At 41.9% G+C, this 22206-nt stretch overlaps 1 pseudogene; it reads left to right on the forward strand.

Moving 5' to 3' along the window:
• LOC136488729 (probable leucine-rich repeat receptor-like protein kinase IMK3) overlaps positions 1-22206 on the forward strand; it is a 58915-nt pseudogene that overhangs the window by 27662 nt on the left and 9047 nt on the right.

Genomic DNA, 22206 nt, shown 5'->3' on the forward strand with positions numbered 1-22206 from the left:
GACATCAATTCTCGGCCAAGTACACTCCACAATCAAATGGCCTAGTTGAAAGAAAGAATAGAACTTTGATTGACATAGGAAGATCAATGTTGAGTGAGTACAATGTGAGTCACTCATTTTGAGCTGAAGCAATCAACACGGCTTGCTATTATAGCAACCGACTCTATTGTCACTCCATGATGGAGAAGACACCTTATGAGCCATTGAATGGAAGAAAGCCCAACATAGCATACTTTTGGGTTTTTGGTTGTAAATGCTACATATTGAAGAAAGGCACTAGATTGAGCAAGTTTGAAAAGAAATGTGATGAAGGTTTCTTGCTTGGTTACTCCACTACTAGCAAGGCTTATAGAGTTTGAAATTTGGCTAGTGGTACTCTTGAGGAGGTTCATGATGTAGAGTTTGATGAAACAAATGGTTCTCAAGAGAAAGATGAGAATCTAGATGATGTAAGAGGCACTCAATTGGTCAATGTAATGAAGAACATGGACATTGGTGATATAAGGCCTAGAGAGGTGATTGATGTTGAAGATGACAAGAATCAAGTGCTCACTAACTCAAATGTGCAAGCTAGTGGTTCTCATGATCAAGTTCAAGCAAGAACTAGTGATGACAAAGTGCAATATCAACAACAAATGGCTAGTTCATCATCTCAACCAAGTGATCAATCAAATGCAAGCAATCAAGTGCAAGTGCTTCAACCAACCAATGTTGCAAGAGATCATTCATTGGACACTATCATTGGTGGTATTTCAAGAGGTGTGCAAACTAGATCTAGATTGGCTTCATTTTGTGAGCATTTCTCATTTGTGTCATCCATTGAACCCAAGAAGATAGATAAAGCTTTGAAGGATGTTGATTGGGTCAATGCTATGCATGAAGAGATAAACAACTTCACAAGAAACCAAGTATGAGAGTTTGTTGAGAGGCCTAAGGATCATTATGTGATTGGAACCAAGTGGGTCTTTTGGAACAGGCAAGATCAAGATGGGATAGTAATACGGAACAAAGCAAGATTAGTGGCTCAAGGTTACACTCAAGTTGAAGGTCTTAACTTTGGAGAAACATATGCCCCGGTTGCAAGATTGGAAGCAATTAGGATCTTGTTAGACTATGCTTGTGCCCACAATATCAAGTTGTACCAAATGGATGTGAAGAGTGCATTTCTAAATGGGTATATCAATGAACTTGTGTATGTTGAGAAACCTCCTGGTTTTGAAGAAGAAAAGAAACCCAACCATGTTTACAAGTTGAGAAAGGCTTTGTATGGATTGAATCAAGAACCAAGAGCATGGTATGAGAGATTGAGGGATTTCCTACTCTCTAAGGGATTCAAGATGAGAAAGGTTGACACCACTCTCTTCACCAAGAAGCTTGGAAATGACTTGTTTGTAATGCAAATCTATGTTGATGATATCATATTTGGGTCAACAAATCAAGATTTGTGTGAGGAGTTTGGCAAGATGATGGCAAGTGAGTTTGAGATGTCCATGATTGAAGAGTTAAGTTACTTTCTTGGTCTTCAAATCAAGCAATTAAAGAATGGTACATTTGTGAGTCAAGGCAAGTATATCAAGGACATGCTCAAGAAGTTTGGAATGGATGATAGTAAAGCTATTAGTACACCAATGGGGACAAATGGAAGCTTGGATAGTGATGCTAGTGGCAACATGGTGGACCAAAAGATGTATCGGTCTATGATTGGAAGCCTACTCTATGTGACCGCGTCAAGGCTGGATATGATGTTTAGTGTATGCATGTGTGCTAGATTTTAAGCCTCACCAAGAGAAAGTCATTTGAAGGCTACAAAGAGAATATTGAGGTACTTGAAGCATAGACAAAATGTTGGATTATGGTATCCCAAAGGAGCAAGATTTGAGTTGATTGGATATTCGGACTCCAATTATGTGAGATGCAAAGTTGAGAGAAAGAGCACATCGGGCACATGTCAACTATTGGGAAGATCACTTGTGTCTTGGTCATCAAAGAAGCAAAATAGTGTAGCACTTTCAACCGCTGAAGCGGAGTACATTTCGGCCGGTAGTTGTTGTGCTCAATTACTTTGGATGAAGGCTACTTTGAGTGACTTTGGAATCAAATTCAATCAAGTGCCATTGCTATGTGACAATGAGAGTGCCGTAAAGCTCACCAACAACCCGGTTCAACATTCAAGAATAAAGCATATTGATGTCCGCCATCATTTCATAAGAGATCACCAACAAAAAGGGGACATTTGCATTGAGAGTGTGGGCACCGAAGATCAACTTGCTAATATCTTCACCAAGCCACTTGATGAAAAGAGGTTTTGCAAGCTAAAGAATGAATTGAACATACTTGACTTCTCCAATATGTGTTGATGCACCCCCACTTATATGACATGCCTCTCCTTCGAGCAATCCAAGGTAAAATTTGATTGGCATGGCATACATCTTTGCTAAGGACATGTTTAGTGCATCTAGACATATTTCACATTTGAATAAGATCATTCATGAAAATAAAGTGAATTTGATGCATGTATGGTACCACTATTGCTTGTATGTTTGAAATGATCTAGTGGTAGCATATGACAGGTTTTTGGGCTTGTAAACCTAGTGTTTGATCTAGAAAATGAGCTCTAAGTGTTTAATTCAACATGGTACAATATAACCCTTATTTGGAGGTGTGAAGAAGCTTGTCCTTGGATCAAACTGAATTAAATATCTTTTGCAAATGATCTAGATTGAACCAAATTGGGAAAATGATCCTCACTTCACATGGTTTCACCCCAACCTATCTAAAATTTGAGGTTACCTTTTGTGCTAATTGTTGACAAAGGGAGAGAGAAATTCACAAAGATAGTAAGATAGGGGGAGCAAACAAATGAAATGACGTTGTAAGGGGATCAATTAAAATTGTACACAAGTAGGGGGAGCAAGCTCACAAACTTGTATGATGCATTTGAATGCACATTTCATATATTTGCTTGGATAGCACAAGTTTTAAATTTCAATATCTGTGCTTGTGTGGTGTATGCTAGTTTTAGGTTTGAATGATGAGATGAAAAACTAGCATGCATAGGTTAAGTAACTAGACTTATGTTCATTTTATTTAAACTAGACCCTTGGTTCTAATGTTGATTTCATGGGGTATTCTAGTTTTTGTGTATGTCTAGTTACTAATGGTGCTAAGGATGGTATATTGGTGCACTCCGATTGGTATCACGCTTCAAAGGTCCATCTCTTATACCTTAGCATCATTTGGTAGACATTGTCTCCTATATTTCCTATCTAAGCATATGTGCAAGCTACAATCCAAACTCTTAGCATATATGTAGGGGGAGTAATTGCTACCATTTGGGGTTCATGAAACTTGTCCATATCCTTTTACACATGGTAAATATGCTTGGGCAAGCAACATGGATTCAATTAAATTCCAATTCATATCTTTGTGTAAGGGTTATCATCAATTACCAAAAAGGGGGAGATTGAAAGCTCTAGTTTGGTTTTGGTGAATTGATGAAACCCTAAGTGCTAACCTAGTTTATCAAAATGATTATGAGATAGGTGGCACATTCCAAGTGGTGAAACAAATGAAGACCATAACATGATGATGGTGATGCCATGATGATGATCACATGCTTGGACATGGAATAGAAGAAATAAAAACTAAAAGCTCAAGGCAAAGGTGAATTTGATAGGAGCTTTTCGGTTTAGTGATCAAGACACTTAGCGAGTGTGATCACATTTAGGATTGATAGCCATACTATTAAGAGGGGTGAAACTCGTATCGAAATGCGGTTATCAAAGTGCCACTAGATGCTCTAACTCATTGCATATGCATTTAGGATCTAGTGGAGTGCTAACACCCTTGAAAAAATTTGTGAAAATATGCTAACACACATGCACAAAGGTGATACACATTGTGTTTAGCACTTGGCAGTAAGGGTAAGAAAACTTCACCGGTGCCCTGTACAGAAAAAATAGGTTTTCATAGAGTGCACCGGACGCTGGCCTCAACCGGACTAGAGCGTCCGGTCAGTGGAAGTAGTGAAGACGCTAGTGTCGGTCTTCGACCGGACGTTGGGTCACTTCGTGACCGGACGCTGATGGGGTGCGTCCGGTCCTGCTGACGTGGCAGTGCACAGAGAAGAGGGTGACTGACCGGACGTTGGGTGAGTCCGATCAGGGGCAGTGTTCGCCTAAACGGATTAAACGGCCGTTTAAATGGCCAATAAACGGTAAACGGTGGTAAACTATTTTGTTTAGGGGGTAAACGGAAATTAAACGGTTCACCGTTTAAACGGTCAAAAAATGGGAAAAACGGCCTAAACGGAACGGAGATAAACAACATTAAATGGGCTAAACAGCTGTTTAAACGGCCGTTTAGGCGAACACGAGGTAAATCTAGTTCAGTTTTGTATGGATAAATTTGTATACTTAAGTTTATTATATTTATAAATGTGTACACTTGATATGTTACATGCATAGATATCTATATTTAGTTCTTTTCACATGCATAAATATATATACATACCAAAATAATTGATTTTTACTCGGATAAATATGTATAAATGCTAGAATACTTGATTTTTTACATGCACATATATAATTATATGTATTTTTTTAAAGTACAAAACCGTTTAGACCGTTTAACTTCGTTTAAACACCATGTAAACAACCTAAACGCTAAACAAAGGGCGACTGTGTAAAGCTCGTTTACCGTTTAGGAAAACATTGGTCCGGGGTGATCGGACGCGTCCGATCACGAAAAATTGTCTTTGGATGCTTACTGGAAGTGACCGGACGTTGGGGTCCTGCGTCCGGTCATTACCAACCAGATGCATCCGATCGTGAATGGAACCTTAGTGGAAACAACCGGACGTTGAGGTCCTGCATCTGGTCAGCTCAAGCAGTGCGTCTGGTCACAACTTAAGTGTACCGATGACCATTGAGATCGGGTGATTAGCATTTGAAGCAGGGGCCATGTGGCATGCATCACGTGACCGGACGCTGAGGTCCAGCGTCCAGTCGATCTGACCTGCGCGTCTGGTTGCCTCAATTTTCAGTGGACTAAGGAGCTAATGGCTCTATTTCGTGGGGGCTTCTATTTAAGCCCCATGGCTAGGTCAAGCTCACTCTCTTGGCCATTTGCATTGACATAGCAATCTTGTGAGCTTAGCCAAAGCCCTCCCACTCATCCCCATCATTGATTCAACATCTTTATGAGATTAGGAGAGAATCCAAGTGCATTACTTGATTGTTTGCATCTAGAGGCACTTGGTATTCGTGTTTCGCTATGGGATTCACTTGTTTCTCTTGGTGGTTGCCGCCACCTAGATGGTTTGGAGCAGCGAGGATCGTCGAGCGGAGGTTGGTGATTGTCTCTGGCTCTGATCATGGTGATTGTGAGGGGTCTTGTGCCTTCTCCGGCAGAGCGCTGAAAGGTAACTCTAGTGGATTGCTCATGTCACTGAGTTACCTCACTTGTGGCTAGGTTCTTGCGGTGTCGAATTGTGTGGACGAGGTTCATGCAACACCTCTTAGCCGCCGAACCACCAAGTGTTGGTTGACACAACAGGGACTAGCGTGCCGGCAAGCACGTGAACCTCAGGAGAAAAATTGGTTGTCTCTTGCTCTTTGGTATTCTCCTGGCGATTGATGTAGTATTCATCTTGTGATTGGTTCACTCCTCTATACGGCGGTATAATCACCCTACTCACTCATTTATATTCATGCAAACTAGTTGTAGCAAGCTCTTTAGTGTAATTAGAATTGAGAGCTTGCTTTGTTGTTTTAAGTTCATCTAGTGGAGCTCTTTAGTGTAGCAAGTGTGAGAGCTCTTAGTGAGTAGTAACATAGCAAATTGTGTGTCTAGTGATCATAGCAAATAGAATTGTTGGATAGGTGGCTTGCAACCCTTGTAGAGCTAGAGCAAGTTTGCATTTCGCTATTTGTTATACTAATCAAATTGCTCTAGTCGGTTTGTAGATTTTTAAATAGGCTATTCACCCCCTCTTGCCATATTAGTTCCTTTAACCACCCTGCCATGCCACAAAGGCGAGCACTCGGTCGCCCTCGCTCTCACGCACTCATTCACTCTCTTTCCCTCTCCATCTTGCTCGCGCGTGGCTCCAGAGCAGAGCAAAGCACAGCGCCGCCGCTGCAGCATCGTCGCTAGTCAAGCGCGTCACCACCGCCGCACCGTCACCCAGTCCACCTCGCACGTAGCTCTGCTGTGAGCTGGTCCACCCTCCCGAGCAGCAAGTGCCACTAGACGAGCACCGATAAGGCCACATTGTCGTGCCGCCGTCGCTGCCATGGTCGCAGTGCGTCGCCGAGCATGAGCTCGCCAGTGCCCAGCCATAACCCATGCATCTCCGCGCTCTCTCTCTCCTTCATCTGGTCTTTGCCATAGGTCTTAGAAGCTAGAGCCACCATCTGTTTAACTGCTACTGCCTCATCGGTGATGGAACATACATCTGCACCGTGTGCGCCTGCTATGGCCACGAGCATGAGCTCATCGTAGCCAACCCCAACCAGTCACCCTTAGTTCCCTCTGGTGCCCGTTACCGAGTCACCTTGAGCTCTAGATCCATAGCCTATGATGGAGGCAGGTCACCAATAGCTCCCTCGCCGGAATGGCAAGCACCGCTACCACGCACCGGGCGTCGCCTACCTCCTCGCATGTGGCCAGACCTCACCGCTACTCCACTATGGCTTAGACCTAACTCGAGAGCTCCGCTAGAGTCCGAGGAAGCCATAGCCATGCTTACTTGGTCGTGTCGTCGCCGGAGACGGTGAGTCCACCACCACGCGCCACCGCCGAGCCACCATGCTCGGCGGTGAGATAGCTCTGGTGAACCGCTGAGTCAACCAAGGGTACCAGTCGATGCGACATGTCGAGTAGGTCATGATGGTGAAGACGCTACTGTCTGCAAGCTCAACGTTGAGCATGGTGGCGAGGCAGCGGCGCGCTGTGGTGGACTCGCCATCAGCGCCGTCCTCTGCTCCTATGTCGCTGATGGGTGGGACCCATTGACCTACGGGCCCCCACTGTCAGTCACAGTGGGTGCACTAGACCGGGTGCACCTAGCAGCTGGGCTCGATTTGAAATTGCTTTTCTTTGTTTATTTTCACAGATTTGAATGCAAACTTCAAAAATTTATATCTTGAGTTAGGAGTGTCCAATTTGGATGATCTAAATTTTGTTGGATTCATCATGAAGTGTACTATTTGATAAAAATATGAAACCTACTATTTTGGGTATTTTTCTAGGGGAATTAAATTGGGCTAGATAAGTGGTTTTAAATTTGTTTCCATCTTGTAAAATGCACATCTTGAGCTAAGGATGTGCAAAAATTGTGATTCCAATTTTTCTGGTCTTCTATTAGCATGCTCTAGCTAGGAAAAATACTAAACCAACAGTATACATACTTGGAATATGGTCTTCCTATTTAATCTTAAATAATTGCTAGTTTCTAGTAAAAATAATTGGGTAAAAATATATAACATATGATCATGCAAATTTTTACATAGTGTTCTTATGCTAGGATGAAAGTAATAAAAATATGAAATCTGTTGTTTGACACTTTTCACTAGGCTAAACTATTTTTTGCTAAAATAAGCATTTGGAACTTGTGATTTTTGTAGAGATGGTTATACTTATCAAATTGGCATAAAATTTGTATAGTAGACTTTTGAGGTCATATGTAATCTATTGTAATTTTCTCAGAATTTATTAAGCATCAGAAATATTTATCCTTTAAATCACCTTATTATATAAGGAAATTAATAAATGAATATAAATAGATTAGTTGGGAATAACCATGAGGTTTTCTATGGTGCTTGTGATGCATATGATCTGTTGATGTTATTAGTTGGGCTTGGAAGTAATTGGTTATGGGCAACTAGTTAATTATTGCTTTATAATTCAACTAAATGGCTGCATGAGTAGTTTCTGTTGTGTTGACAAATTCATGATGATAGTGACCTTTTCTGTGAAACTTGTTAATAACAAAGTTGTATATAACTTACTCATCTTGCTTGTTCTAAAATTTCATGGTCATAAGTCTAATGATTTAAGAGTTATAACTGTTAGAAGTCTGCTATTAGATTTGTTCGTCATCTGGACAGATCTAAAAGATTAAATTTTTTGACCAAGTTATGATTAAAAGAAAGTTGTAGGCAATTTCATAAGCTTTCTAGAAAGTCCACAACCATATTGTTTGCATGTGTATAACTCTAGTTATGGTCAAAACTAGTGACTGCTGTCTTGCGGCCTAGAAAATGTTTAAATAGGTGTTTGTTTAATTACTAGAGAGGAGTTATGCATCTGCTCAGTAAAAGAAGTTAATCTTTATCAGCCTAATACCTTGCTGTTAAGAACACTCATGATTATGCATTTCATCATATCATATAATCCATGTCAGTATCTATGCATCCATGATATCTTATTCGTGCTCATGCATATAGGATCGCCCGAAGGAGTAACCCTACTAGAATTCGAAGAAGAGGTGGAGGACAATCAAGGGACACCCCAAGCCACAGCTCTCGAAGGAGAGGAGCCAACCACTGACAAACTTTTAGAGTGCCCTGACCAATGACCCACTTCGTTCCTGAAAGGCAAGCCCCGGAGCATTCTAAGCCTCCTATGTTTTATAAAATATCACTTGAGTCCTTTATGTTTGATGCATTTGGTTATAAGAGTTGATTTGGAAACACTTGATGCCTAGAACTACCTTGTCCTAATATATACACCTTAAACCCCATGTAGGTCCAGGATCGAATATATGCTTAGCCAAGCTTAGACTAGTAGAAGTCGGGTGATTTCCTATCACCTACGAGATATAGGTGGATACCAGAACACGGTTGCCTATATTTGCTACTGTGGAAAATAACCATGGGATGTTATCTAAGTGGAGATCGGGTGGGATCTTATATGCACATGGGTGGGTTGGCTATGTTGATCCCGTCTGTGTCGATTAAGGACCGTACCGTTGTTGGCGCTTCTATCGAGATTGAACGCATGCCTCTCACTTAGCTAGCCAGATAACTCATTCCGATCGTGAAGACGAGTAGGTCAACTCAGGCCAGGCCTTGTTCTATTGGAGTGCGCACTCTGGATGGTAGTAAGGATGTGTGGGGAGCTTGACGTGAGCCCAAGGGTAGGTTGAGCCTGAACGTCCTGGCAGCTGGTTGTCCCTGGTTGTGCGGCACTGATCGAACCCGCGATATGTGGACCTGAGTTATACCAAAGGTGACCCCGACATGACCCCAATGGGGGAAGTGTGGGTTTGTGTTAGGAATAACTGCCCAGCTGGTTGCAACCGATTCGAATCGCCGTCTCTCCTAGATAGTGAGAAACTCGACTAGTCCCAGCATCGTAGTAACTGGATTATGGAATTTGATGGTAATATTGGACATAGGAATGCTACACTGGCTTTGTTTATTATTGTGATGCTACATAATGATATATCACATGTTGGCATAGGTTAGTTGCTAACCTAGAGATGAATAGCTATAATTAAGTTGATGACCGAATTATAAAATGTATAGCTGAATTAGTGGCTTTTTATGCAAAATGTTGTCAAGCTAGCTCCACTTATAAAGCCTTGCATGATCCTTGGAGTTACTTTATTTTTGGTTTATGACGGGTAAGTCTAACTGAGTACCTTCTTGTACTCAGGGTTTATTTCCCACTTGTTGCAGATAATACAGTCTATCATGGATATTGTAAGAACTGATTCTGTCCCACCGTGGACATGGAGTAGGCCCTGGGCAAGGCGCTTCTCATTAATTCCTCTATGATGCTTTTGTGGGTTGTGATTGTAAACTGGCAAAGTATTTGAACGATAGTATGAGATGTTTGTTCAAACTATATTTGCTTCCACAACTACTTCATTTGAACTTGGTTTGTAATAACTTTAATTGTACTCCGATGTATGGTGAGGTATTTGTGAACTTTATGTAATATGTGGCATGTATGTTGAATCATGTACGATCTTGGTTGTATGTTGGCGATGAATCGAGACCCTTCATGGTACTCGACGGACTACTGGGTTTATATGGGCTCAAGTATGATAGTGCGACTGCTTGCGGGCTGCCATTATACTTGTGCTCTTATGAATTGGACGGTTCTATCACAGCTGGCATCGGAGCAAGATTCAACATTATTGCCATATGTGTATTTAAAACAAAGGTTTTTGTTTTCCAAAACCGGTTTTTAGCAACTTATATATATATATATATATATATATATATATATAATATATATATATATATATATATATAGGTGTTCAAATCTGAAATTTGAATTTAAGGTGTGGCAGTGATCATTTCCCTTATGTCTAGTTAAGGATTTCAGGTGGCTAAATAAGTACTAACATGGTTGTTTTATTTTCGTTGTCCATACGGCATGCTATTGTATGGATGCCATTCGCTTGAGTGTAATGTGTGTGTTAAAGGCCTCTACGCCCAAGGTAAGATGATGAGTGGCATGACCGCAAGTTGTGAGTGTGTGGTCTAAGGGGAGAGGTAGCTTTGATACTAAAGTATATATATGTCTCATATATATACTAAGGTATTTAATTGTGGGTTAGCTTTGATATGGCTATATATGCATATTTATATGTGTGTATGGGACGTATTTACTTTTGGGTAGCTTTGATACGGAAGTATATATATATGGGTATGTATATATATGGAAGTATTTAGTTTGCAACCTAGAGACCAGATGTTCATTTCTGCATATATAATTGTGGGGTTGGGCTGAAATGAAATTCTTGTGTAGGTACGCTAACAGCGAAACGTGTAGCCCGACTAGTTACATTATATTATCATATAACGTATGTATGCCACCGTGTATGCCGCTAGAAGTTCAATTTCTCCTAAGTTTGTGAGGACGTATGGAACGTGCATGCATCATGATAAATCATTCATTACATACTTGCATTGTTTCTCCCCTTATGTGTTTCTTATTCCGCTAAGTAACTCTTTTCTATTATAATGTTGTTCTCATAAAGAGTTGCACCATATTTTGTTGGTACAGATGGTAGCATCAGCTGGGAGTGAGACTTTCCTAGAGATGTTCGGTACCCCTGCCCTACTCTGGAGGGTACTGCACTTTGTGGGGTATACCAAACCGCCCTGCTATTTCTGGAATGAGGGATATTTAGAGGGACTGCCATGGTATGAGGTGCAACTAAACATACCTGCTCGTACCCAAGCACCCCTATGGCAGGAGTGGAAGGCGGATTCTGAGGGAAAAACTCCTTGGGAAGGTGCCCAAGTAGTTGCTTTTGAGGTGCTGAGCCAGATTTGTCAGCAGCACGGGGATGAGTTGACCAGTAGCGCAGCTGATACTTTTCCTCGAGTGGATCTATCTACAGCAGTTGGGGCACAACACAACAGCAATGCATTGATCTGAGACCGGGATGAGCGGGCAGAGAGTTCTAGTCCCACTATGAGTGCTATGTTCACAGTGATGAAGATGTTTTATGCTCGTTAGGACACGTAGGACTTTTGGCAGGAGTCCTATACCACTTATACGGATAGGCTCATGAGAGCCGAAGTTGAACAACAGAAGCTGAGGAAGCATGTGTGCAAGCACAAGAAGGTAGCTAGGGAGGCTTGTTGGGACACCGATGAGGCTTATACCACATTAGGAGCCCTCCAGACTCAGATGGAATGGGTCGATCAGTAGAGAGTTGCCGCTCAAGCGGCAAGAGCTGATGATCAGGCAGTGCTCATAGGACTATGGGAGTAGCTGGAGGCCGCTCGTGCCAAGGCCTTCACTGCTATGCGCCAGCGGATCTTAGCCAACAACTGCGTAGCCCTGGCAGAAGCAGGACATGATAGAGTCGAAGCTGAGGCTACGTAGCAGGCATGCGTTGAGTGGGATTTGCGCCATCCGCTTGCTCATACCCAAAACGTGGTGGCTGATCTTTAGCATGAGGTACATTTTCTAAACAACCAACTGCACCTGATCCTTGATGAGGAAGAAGAAGATCCAAAAATGTTTGTTGAAGATGATGGTTGGGAGGAGGAAGAAGTGGTGCCCGTGGATGAGGATAAGGCTCTATCTGACCTCGATAGTGACCATGCTGACGTGTAGGGTAGCTTTAGTGACTAGTTTGGTGTGCTAGATGTTATCCTCTGCTATCTTATGTAATGAACATGTAGCTTAAGCTTCGATCTTCGAATGTGTCATTGATGTAATATTGGAACCTTGCATGTTGGTCCACTGTGGTTCAAACTCTAATGAAATTCTAGTTTTGTTTTACTGGTAAAATGTGACATGCATGCGAACGTATTGCGAGTACAATAAGTGATCAAATTGGTGATGTCATGTTGTGAGAATGAATTATTGTGCCTTTGTTTTATTGTATGAATTTAAATTCTCTCTAGTAAATTCAGTTTGGCATGACTGCACATTCTTCTACAATTTGTGACATCATCCAATAATCACTTATTGATGCAAATTTTGCAGATGACTCACTCGTACAGGGGCTGGCACCAGTCGGGGTGGTAATGATGATGACCTACCACCACCACTGCCACCCTCCGTGAATGAATTTTTCATGCAATTCTTGGGAAGCCAGCAAACAGTGGAAGAAACACTGCGCCTCATTGCACAAAACACAACCCATGCCCACGAGTAGAATCACAGGCCAGAGCCAAATCAATACAGTACATTCAAGGACTTTTTGGAGACTAAGCCTCCTATCTTTAAAGAGGTAGAAGAACCGCCCCAGGCTGATGAGTGGTTGAACACTATTGAACAGAAGTTTCATCTGTTGAGGGTCACCGAAATGATGAAGGCCGAGTATGCATCGCATCAACTGTAAGGGCCTATAGGTATCTGGTGGACTCATTATTTGGCTGCCCTACCTACTGGTGCTAATGTTACCTAGGAACAATTCAAGACGGCCTTTAGGGGGCATCATATAGCCTTGGGGCTGATGCGGATGACGGCAGCCGAGTTTATAAAGCTCACACAAGGGACGAAGAGACTTTGACTGAGTATATGCATGCATTGAACAACTTGTCTAGATCTACACCACAATTCGTGGATACAGAAGAGAAAAAGATTGAAAGCTTCAAGAGAGGCCTTGGCACCAAGTTGATGAAAACTATGACCAACTCCAAATGTGCTACATATAATGAGTTTGTCAGTGATGCCCTCACTCAAGAGAACCAGAATAACTTACATGCGGCAGCAAAGGGCTGAAGCGAGCAGCGGAGGCGAGTGCCTTAGGTTCATCACATTCCAGGGCTCTAGTGGTAGTTAGGCCACAATTCTGTCCCCCAGCGCCTAAGTTTAGGCCTCCCCAGTAGAAAGTTCAGGCTAATCACCCTCAGCAGGTGTTTCATTGAGCATTCACCATTGCCATACCCAAGGGTAACACAGGCCAAGGAAGCTCAACTGGGCCAAGAGGTAACCAACCATGCTTCAATTGCAATCAGACAGGCCACTGGGCCAAGGAGTGCCCCTATCCCAAGAAGAATGGAAATTGAAACCGGGGTAATTAAAAGCAGGCCAATCCTAAGGCACGTCCTGGGTACGTGCACTATATAGCTATGGAGGAAATTCCTATAGGGGAAGTTGGTACTGCTGGTATGTTTCTTGTAAACAAACACCCCACAATTGTTTTATTTGATTCTGGAGCTTCACATTCATTTATGAGTCAGACTTTTGCATCTAAGCATGATCAGAAAATAATTGAGGTAGATAAGGGTCGCTATAGTATAAGTTCAGCGGGGGCTAATATCTCTACAAACCAATTAGTTAGAGATGTGCTTATCTCCATACAAGAGAGGGAGTATACTATGGATCTCATAATATTGCTAGGATTGGCCATAGATGTGATATTGGGCATGAGTTGGATGAGTGGTCATGGAGTTCTCATTGACACTACCACTAGAACAATTATGTTGAGGGAACCCAAAGGGGGTAGTGCTTTTCTAGTACCACTTCCCAGTGTTTTAATCTTCAAAACTTGTCATGTGCTATCCAAGCCACTACTCTCGGTGATATTCTAGTAGTTTGTGAATTTCCAGATGTATTCCCAGATGAGTTGCTGGGTTTGCCGCCTGATAGGGATGTGGAATTTAAGATTGAGTTAGTGCTAGGTACAGCACCTATCTCCAGAAGACCCTATAGAATGCCACCAAATGAGTTAGCCGAACTTAAAATTTAGCTACAAGAACTCTTAGACAATGGTCTCATTCAACCTAGTTCATCTCTTGAGGGTTGTCCAGCTTTATTTGTGAAGAAGAAGGACAAATCATTACGGATGTGTGTGGATTATAGGCCACTCAATGCCATAACCATAAAGAACAAGTACCCTTTGCCCCATATCGATATTTTGTTCGATCAATTGGCAAGAGCAAAGGTATTCTCTAAGATTGACTTAAGATTAGGCTATCACCAGATCAAGATCAGGCCAGAAGATGTACCTAAAATAGCTTTCTCCACTAGGTACGGCTTGTATGAGTATTTGGTTATGTCTTTTGGACTGACAAATGCTCCTGCCTACTTCATGTTTTTGATGAATTCGGTATTCATGCCCGAGCTTGATAAGTTCATGGTCATGTTTATCGATGATAACCTGATTTACTCTGAGAATGAGGCAGATCATGTAGAGCATCTTAGAGTTGTCTCGTCTAGGTTGAGAGAGCATAAATTGTATGCAAATTTTAGCAAGTGTGAATTCTAGTTGAGGAAGGTATCTTTCTTGGGTCATATATTATCTGAAGATGGAATCTCTGTAGACCCATCTAAAGTGCAAGAGGTCATGGATTGGAAGGCCCCGACTTCGGTTCATGAAGTTTAGAGTTTTCTAGGGCTAGCAGGCTATTATCGTTGTTTCATTCTTGACTTTTACAAAATAGCTAAGCCCATGACTAGATTACTTCAGAAGGATGAAAAGTTTAATTGGACTCTAGAGTGTGAGGCTGCTTTTCACACTCTATGAACCTTGCTAACCACTACTCCTGTTCTGGCACAACCCGACATAGAAAAGCCATTTGATGTGTTTTGTGATGCATCAGGGACCGGTCTTGGTTGTGTGCTTATGCAAGAAGGTTGAGTTATTACCTATTCTTCTCGATAGTTGAGAAATCATGGAGTCAACTATCCTACACATGATTTAGAACTTGCTGTAGTTGTTCATGCATTGAAGATATGGAGACATTATTTGTTGGGAAATGTATGCCACATATACACTGACCACAAAAGTCTTAAATATATCTTCACGCAACCTAAAAACATGAGACAATGAAGGTGGTTTGAGCTAATCAAGGACTATAATTTGTAAGTGCACTACCATCCAGGAAAAGCCAATGTTGTAGTAGAAGCACTTAGTCAGAAATCTCATAGTAATACTTTAGAAGCGCTGTTGGAAGAGGGGTTTAATTTGTTGCATCCTGTTGTGCTACACAATATCACTATCAGTTGCTCACTTGAGAGAAAGATCATCGAACTATAGAAGACATATGTAGGTGTGTTTCACATCAAGAAAAGATGAAAGAATAGGAAACCAAGCATTTTAGGTTAGATGAAAGAGGTGTGCTATGGTTCAAGGACCAACTTGTGGTACCGAAAGACTGTGAACTTAGGAATCAAATTTTAGATGAAGCTCATTCATCTAAGTTGTCTATCCATCTGGGTAGTAGCAAAATGTATCAAGATTTGAAAACCCATTTTTGGTGGACCATGATGAAGAAAGAAATCACCGCCTATGTTGCTAGATGGGATACTTGTAGTAGGGTCAAAGCGGATCATCTGAAACCTGCTGGACCACTTCAACCGTTGTCCATTCCTGGCTAGAAATGGAAGGAAATAAGTATGGACTTTATTATAGGCCTCCCGCAGACACAACAAGGTCATGATTCCATATGGGTCATTGTGGACCGCCTCACCAAGTCAGCGCATTTCGTACCGGTTAACATAAAGTATCCCGCCGGGAAGTACGTTGAGCTATATGTTTCTCAGATCATGAGGTTACATGGGGTACCAAGGACCATAATCTCAGATCGAGGACTATAGTTTATAGCTCACTTTTGGGAACATTTGCACAAGGCCTTGGGAACTAAACTAATCAGAAGTTCAACATACCATCCACAAACCTTCAGATAGACCAAGCGAGTGAACCAAATCTTAGAAGATATGTTGAGAGCATGTGTTATATCCTCCAAGGGTTCATGGGAAAAGTGGCTACCTTTAGCTGAGTTTTCCTACAACAATAGTTATCAAGAGAGCATCAAAATGGCTCCTTTTGTAGCCTTGTATAGTCACAAATGTAGAACTCCTTTGAATTGGATTGAGCCCAGAGAGAGAAGATACTATAGCATTGATTTTGTTATAGATGCTAAAGAACAAGTACATATTATCCAATAGCACATGAATGTAGCTCAGTCAAGACAAAAGAGTTAAGCTGATAAAAGGAGAAGACCACTAACCTTTGAAGTGGGAGACTATGTGTACTTAAAAGTTTCACCCATGAAGGGAGTGCAGAGATTCGGAGTGAAAAGTAAGCTTGCACCTAGATATGTAGGCCCGTACCAGATTATTGAATGGAAGGGAAATGTCGCCTACAAGTTACAACTTCCTCTCCAAATGAGTGCTATATTCAATGTCTTCCATGTTTCTCAGTTAAAAAGATGTCTTCGCATACGGGACGAAGCCATTGCACCCACCAATATTAAGCTCCAATCGGATTTGACATATGAAGAGAAACCAATCCGAGTGCTAGAAGAAATGGAAAGAGTAACCTGGAGCAAGGTCATTAAGTTCTACAAGGTGGTGTGGAATAACCATAGTGAACAAGATGCCACATGGGAATGGGAGGATCATTTACATGAGGTTTATCCCGCCTTTTATGAAAAATGGTAGGTCTTGCAAATCTCGGGATGTGATTTCTATAAGGGGGAGGATTATTTACGTGAGGTTTATCCCACCTTTTATGAACAAATCCCCAGTGTTAAGCATTGCATTTGACACTTGCATTTCATGAGCACAAGCATCATCCATTCATTCATGAGCATGAGCATATGAAATTTCATTTCATTCTTTATACATTATCACATGTGATGTTGATTATATATATGCATATGCTTGTAATCATGTATGACCAATGTATGAAAGGGTTGTGAGGTCATGAAAACACCTTAGACACATTTAGGATGGTAAATGGAACAATTTTTGTATTCATGACTTAAGCCAATTTTGCTTCAAGTGTTGGTTTACTTTGAAATGCCATTTTCATGATGCTAGTTTGACTAAAGTTGAACAATTGTTTAGAGAGCTTGCATGGCTATGTGACCTAAATAAAAATTGTAGTTCTTGTTATGGGTAACAAACTTTATTTAAGGGTCATGAGCTAAATTAGTGCCTAACATGGTCAAAAATAGCTCCAAATTAGCAATGAAATGTTGTTTCTAGACTTGGAAATTTTGCTAAGTCCCGAATGCTGATTTTGGTTTCAAAGTACCTCACTTTAGAGCTTTGTAGTTTGAAAACCATTACGAATTAGACAAAACTCCTTTAAGCAATCTTGTAGTACTCACATAGCTCTACAATTTTTATTAAGGAAATTTTTGCTAAATCACCATGGATTAGGAGGACTAATCGGTTGAACTTGCTTCATCAGTCGGGTTCAGTGGTGTCTGAACCGGTGCCGTGCGCGCGGGTCGTGGCTGACCGGCGTCAGGCCGCGGCCGCCGCGTGGAGGCCATCCATCGACGTCAGGCCCACACATCAGGCCAGGGCGGGTAGCAAAACTGTGCGACGCCGCTGCTCTCTCTCACTCATGCTCACTCTGTCTGCCTCGCTCTTGCTCTCGCTCTCACCGCGCTAGAGCGAAACCGTGCGTCATTGCCATTGCCGCCGAGCTCTGCCACGCTTGCTCGCTGCCACCACCATAACACTATCCACTACATCTCACCCACAGCTCCGCCATCATCTCCTCCACCTCCACAAACCGCTTGTGCCACCATACGAGCTCAGGTGAGGCCACAGTTCGAGTTCGTCGTCGCCGCGCCATCGTCGGAGCACCGCCAAGCTCGTGCTCACCGTGGCCGTGCTCCACCGAGCCATCTCACTCACTCTCTTCCCTCGTTAGGGATAGCATAGGGTCATGTCCTACTCACGCCGCTAGCCATTGAGCCAATGTTGGCTTTGTCGGAGTGGAACGTCATCATGCCACCATTACGCTCGCGCCGCCATGCCGCCATGCAAGCGGCCAAGCCTCAATGCCGCTTTGCAATGACTCAATCCACGCCATAGAGCTTCGCTAGGGTTCATGGATGTTGTAGCCACACTTGCTTGGCCATGCCGTCACTAGAGATGGTCGGAGCACCACCACGCACCACCGTCGAGCCGCCATGCTCGCTGGCGAGGTAGCTTTGGTGATCCTCCGAGCAAACCTAGGGTACCAGTAGATGCGCGTGATGATGGGGAACACAACGATGGTGAGTTCTTGCCGGTCAATGCACCGCCTCTCTTCTGTTTCGCTGACATGTGGGGCCAGGTTGACTGCGGGACCCATGCATCAGTCACAACGGGGTGTATAGACCTGGTGTATATAGCATTTAGGGTTTAGTTTGTTTTTATTTATTTTCATAGATTTGAATACAAACTTTGCAAAAATTATGTCTTGAGCTAGGAGTATCGAAATGGGGTGAACCAATTTTTGTTGGATTCATCATGAAGAGTACTATTTGATAAAAATATGAAATCTACTACTTAGGGTATTTTTCTAGGAGAATTAAATTGAGCAAGACAAGTGCTTTTAAAGTAGTTTATATCTTGTAAAATGCATAATTTGAGCTAGGAAAGTGATAAAATTATGATTCTAATTTTCCTAGTCTTGTGTTGACATGCTCTAGCTAGGAAAATATTAAACCTACAGTAAGCATACTTGAAATATGGTCTTCCATCCTATTTAATCTTAATTAATTGCTAGATTCTAGTGAAATTAATTGGGGTAAAAATACATAACATATGATCATACAAATTTTTTACATAGTATTCTCGTGCTAGGTGGAAAGTAAGAAAAATATTAAATCTATTGCTTGACACTTTTCACTATGCTAAACTATTTTTGCTAAAATAAGCATATGTAAATTGTTATTTTTGTAGAGGTAGATATACTTATCCAAATAGTATGAAATTTGTATAGTAGACAATTAGGGTCATGTGTAGCCTACTATAATTTTCTCGAAATTTATTGAGTACTAGAATTATTTACTCTGTAAATCACCTTATTATCTAAGGAAATTAATAAATGAATATAAATAAATTAGTTAGGCTTAACCATGATGTTTTCTGTGGTGTTTGTGATGCATATAATCTGTTGATACTATTAGTGAGGCTTAGAAGTATTTATTTATAGGCAACTTGTTAATTATTGTTTATAATTCAACTAGATGACTGCATGTATAGTTTTTGTTATGATGATGATTTCATGATGATAATGATCTTTTCTGTAAAGATGGTTAATAACAAAGTTGTAGATACCTTACTTATCTACCTTGTGTTAAATTTTTATAGTTATAGGCCTTATGGTTTGAGAATTATGGTGGTCGGAAGTCTGCTATCTAAAATGCTTGCTCTCTAGACAGATCTGAAAGATTGAATTGTTTGACCTAGATAACTTCTGAATCACATTAAGATGATTAAAAGAAAATTGTAGGCCATTTCATAAGATTTCCAGAATGTCCACAATCATATTATGTAGATGTGTATAACTCCAGTTATGGTAAAAACAAGTGGCTGCTGTCTTGCAGTCTAGAAAAATTGCTTAGATGAGAATTTGTTTAATTACTAGAGAAGAGATATGCACCTACTCAGTAAAAGAAAATGTAACTTGTTATAACCTTAATGCAATGATGCTGATGACACTTATGAGGATGCATTCATCACATCATATCATATTATACATGTCAGTATATATGCATTCGTGATATCTTATTCCGTGCACATGCATATAGGATCGTCTGAGGGGATAACTCTGTTAGAGTTCAAAGTAGAGCCGGAGGAACAACTAGAGTCACCTCAGGCCGTAGCTCCAGAAAGAGAGGAACAAACTCTTGAAGACTTACCCGAGTGCCCAGACCATAGGCCAACTTCTTTTATCAAAGGCAAGCCCCGGAGCATTTTAAGCCTCCCATGTTTTAGAAAATATCACTTGAGTCCTTTATGTTTGATGCATTAGGTCATAAGAGTTGATTGGAAACACTTGATGCATAGAACTACCTTTTCCATATATATATATACCTTTAACCCTGTGTAGGTCCAGGATCGAATATAAGCTTAGCCATGCTTAGACCGGTAGAAGTCGGGTGATTTCCTGTCACCTGCGAGATATAGGTGGATACCAAAAAACAGATGGCTACATTTGCTATCGTGGAATAGAACCATGGGGTGATGAATAAATGGAGTCCGAGAAAAGTCTATGTGTAGGTTGACTCATGTGATTCCATCGGTGCTGGTTAAGGACCGTACCGTTGTTGGCACTTCTGTCGAGATTGAACGCATGCCTCTCACTTAGCTGGCCGGATAACTCGTTTCGACCGTGAAGTTGAGTAGCTCAACTCAGGCTGCGCCCCATTCTGTAAAAGTGCACACTCTAGATGATAGTAAGGATGTGTGGGGAACTAGATGTGTGCCTAAGGGCGGACCGGGCCTGAACATCCTGGCAGCTGGTCGTCCCTGATTGTGCAGCGCTGGTCGAACACATGAAATGTGGACCTGAGTTATACCAAAGGTGACCTAAGGTGACCGTGGATCTGGTTTGCCTAGGTTTGTGTTAGGAATAAATTCCCAGCTGGTTGAAATCGATTTGAATAATCATCTCTCCTGGACAGTGAGAAACTTGGCTAGCTCCAACATCATAGTAAGTGTATTATGGAATGATGGTTATGAAGAACATGGAATTACTACACCGGCTATGGTTATTATTGTTATGCTACTAAATTATATACTACATGTTTGACATAGTGTAAGGAAAATGGACCCTAGACCCATTTACTTTGGATTTTGGTGTTTGATGACCAACACAAGCAAATTGGACTAATGAATTTGCAAGTGATTGTTTTGTAGTTCAATAGGGTGCAAGACGTGACTTGGACAAAGGCGATGTGATGATCCGATGATCAATACCATAAGCAAGATCTTAGAAGCACAAGACAAGACCCAAGATATCAAGCAAAGTCGAAGCACGAAGATAGGAACCAGGCCGAACGCAAGATCATGAAGAAATAAGCTCACAGAGGTGACCGGACATGGGTATAGTGACCGGACGCTAAACAGTAAAGTGACCAGACGCACCGATGGTACTATTCATCATCACCGGCAACACATCTAGTACTGACTGGATGCTGGCGGCAAATCAACCGGATGTAGGACTACAGCGTCTGATCGAGTACAGAAAGGTTCTAGAGCATCGAAATTGCGACCGAACGCATCCGGTGGCATGTGACCAAACGCTGGCAGTGTCCGATCAGTTGATCGTGTCTCTAACAGTCGGGATGATTGGACACGTCTGATCAGGACGACCTGAGCGTCCGGTTAGTAGCAGAAAAGCGGGATTTCATCCCCAACGGCTACTTTCTCAGTGGGGCTTATAAATAGACCCCTCAACCGGCCATTTGAGGTGTGTAGAGCTGAGGAAACATATCTAGGGTGTTGGTACACCATTTTTGTGATCTCCACTTGCATAGTGCTTAGTGTTTCATTAGGTGATTAGCATAGGTGCTTTATGAAGTGCTTAGGTTGATTAGACCACCACTTATGCACTTACTCTAGGTTTAGACCTAGTGTTTAGTGAGGTTTGCAAACCTCTTACTACCCGGTGCTTGCGTGCACTATTGTTGTACATTAGAGGAGCTTGTAGTCATGTGAGATCACACCAACCGTGTTTGTGGTGTGGCCACCACCGTGTACTGGAGGGAACAAGGCCCATGGCGTTTTAGCCAGAAGCTTGATAGTGAAGACGACGGGGACCATCCGAGAGAGACTTACACGTGGGGAAGGCCCGAGGCTATCCACAGAGTTACCCGACCAGGAGCTTGGCCCTTGCGAGGGGCTCCAACAAGGACTAGGAAGAAGCTTGCGCGCTTCTCGATACCTCGGTAAAAATACCAGAGTCATCAACGGGAGTTTGCATATCTCTACCTTGCTCTTTAGCTTCCACATTTACATTGTTTACATTACTCCTTTTGCGGT

Source organism: Miscanthus floridulus, chromosome 10 (assembly GCF_019320115.1).
Source record: "Miscanthus floridulus cultivar M001 chromosome 10, ASM1932011v1, whole genome shotgun sequence".
Lineage (NCBI taxonomy): Eukaryota > Viridiplantae > Streptophyta > Magnoliopsida > Poales > Poaceae > Miscanthus > Miscanthus floridulus.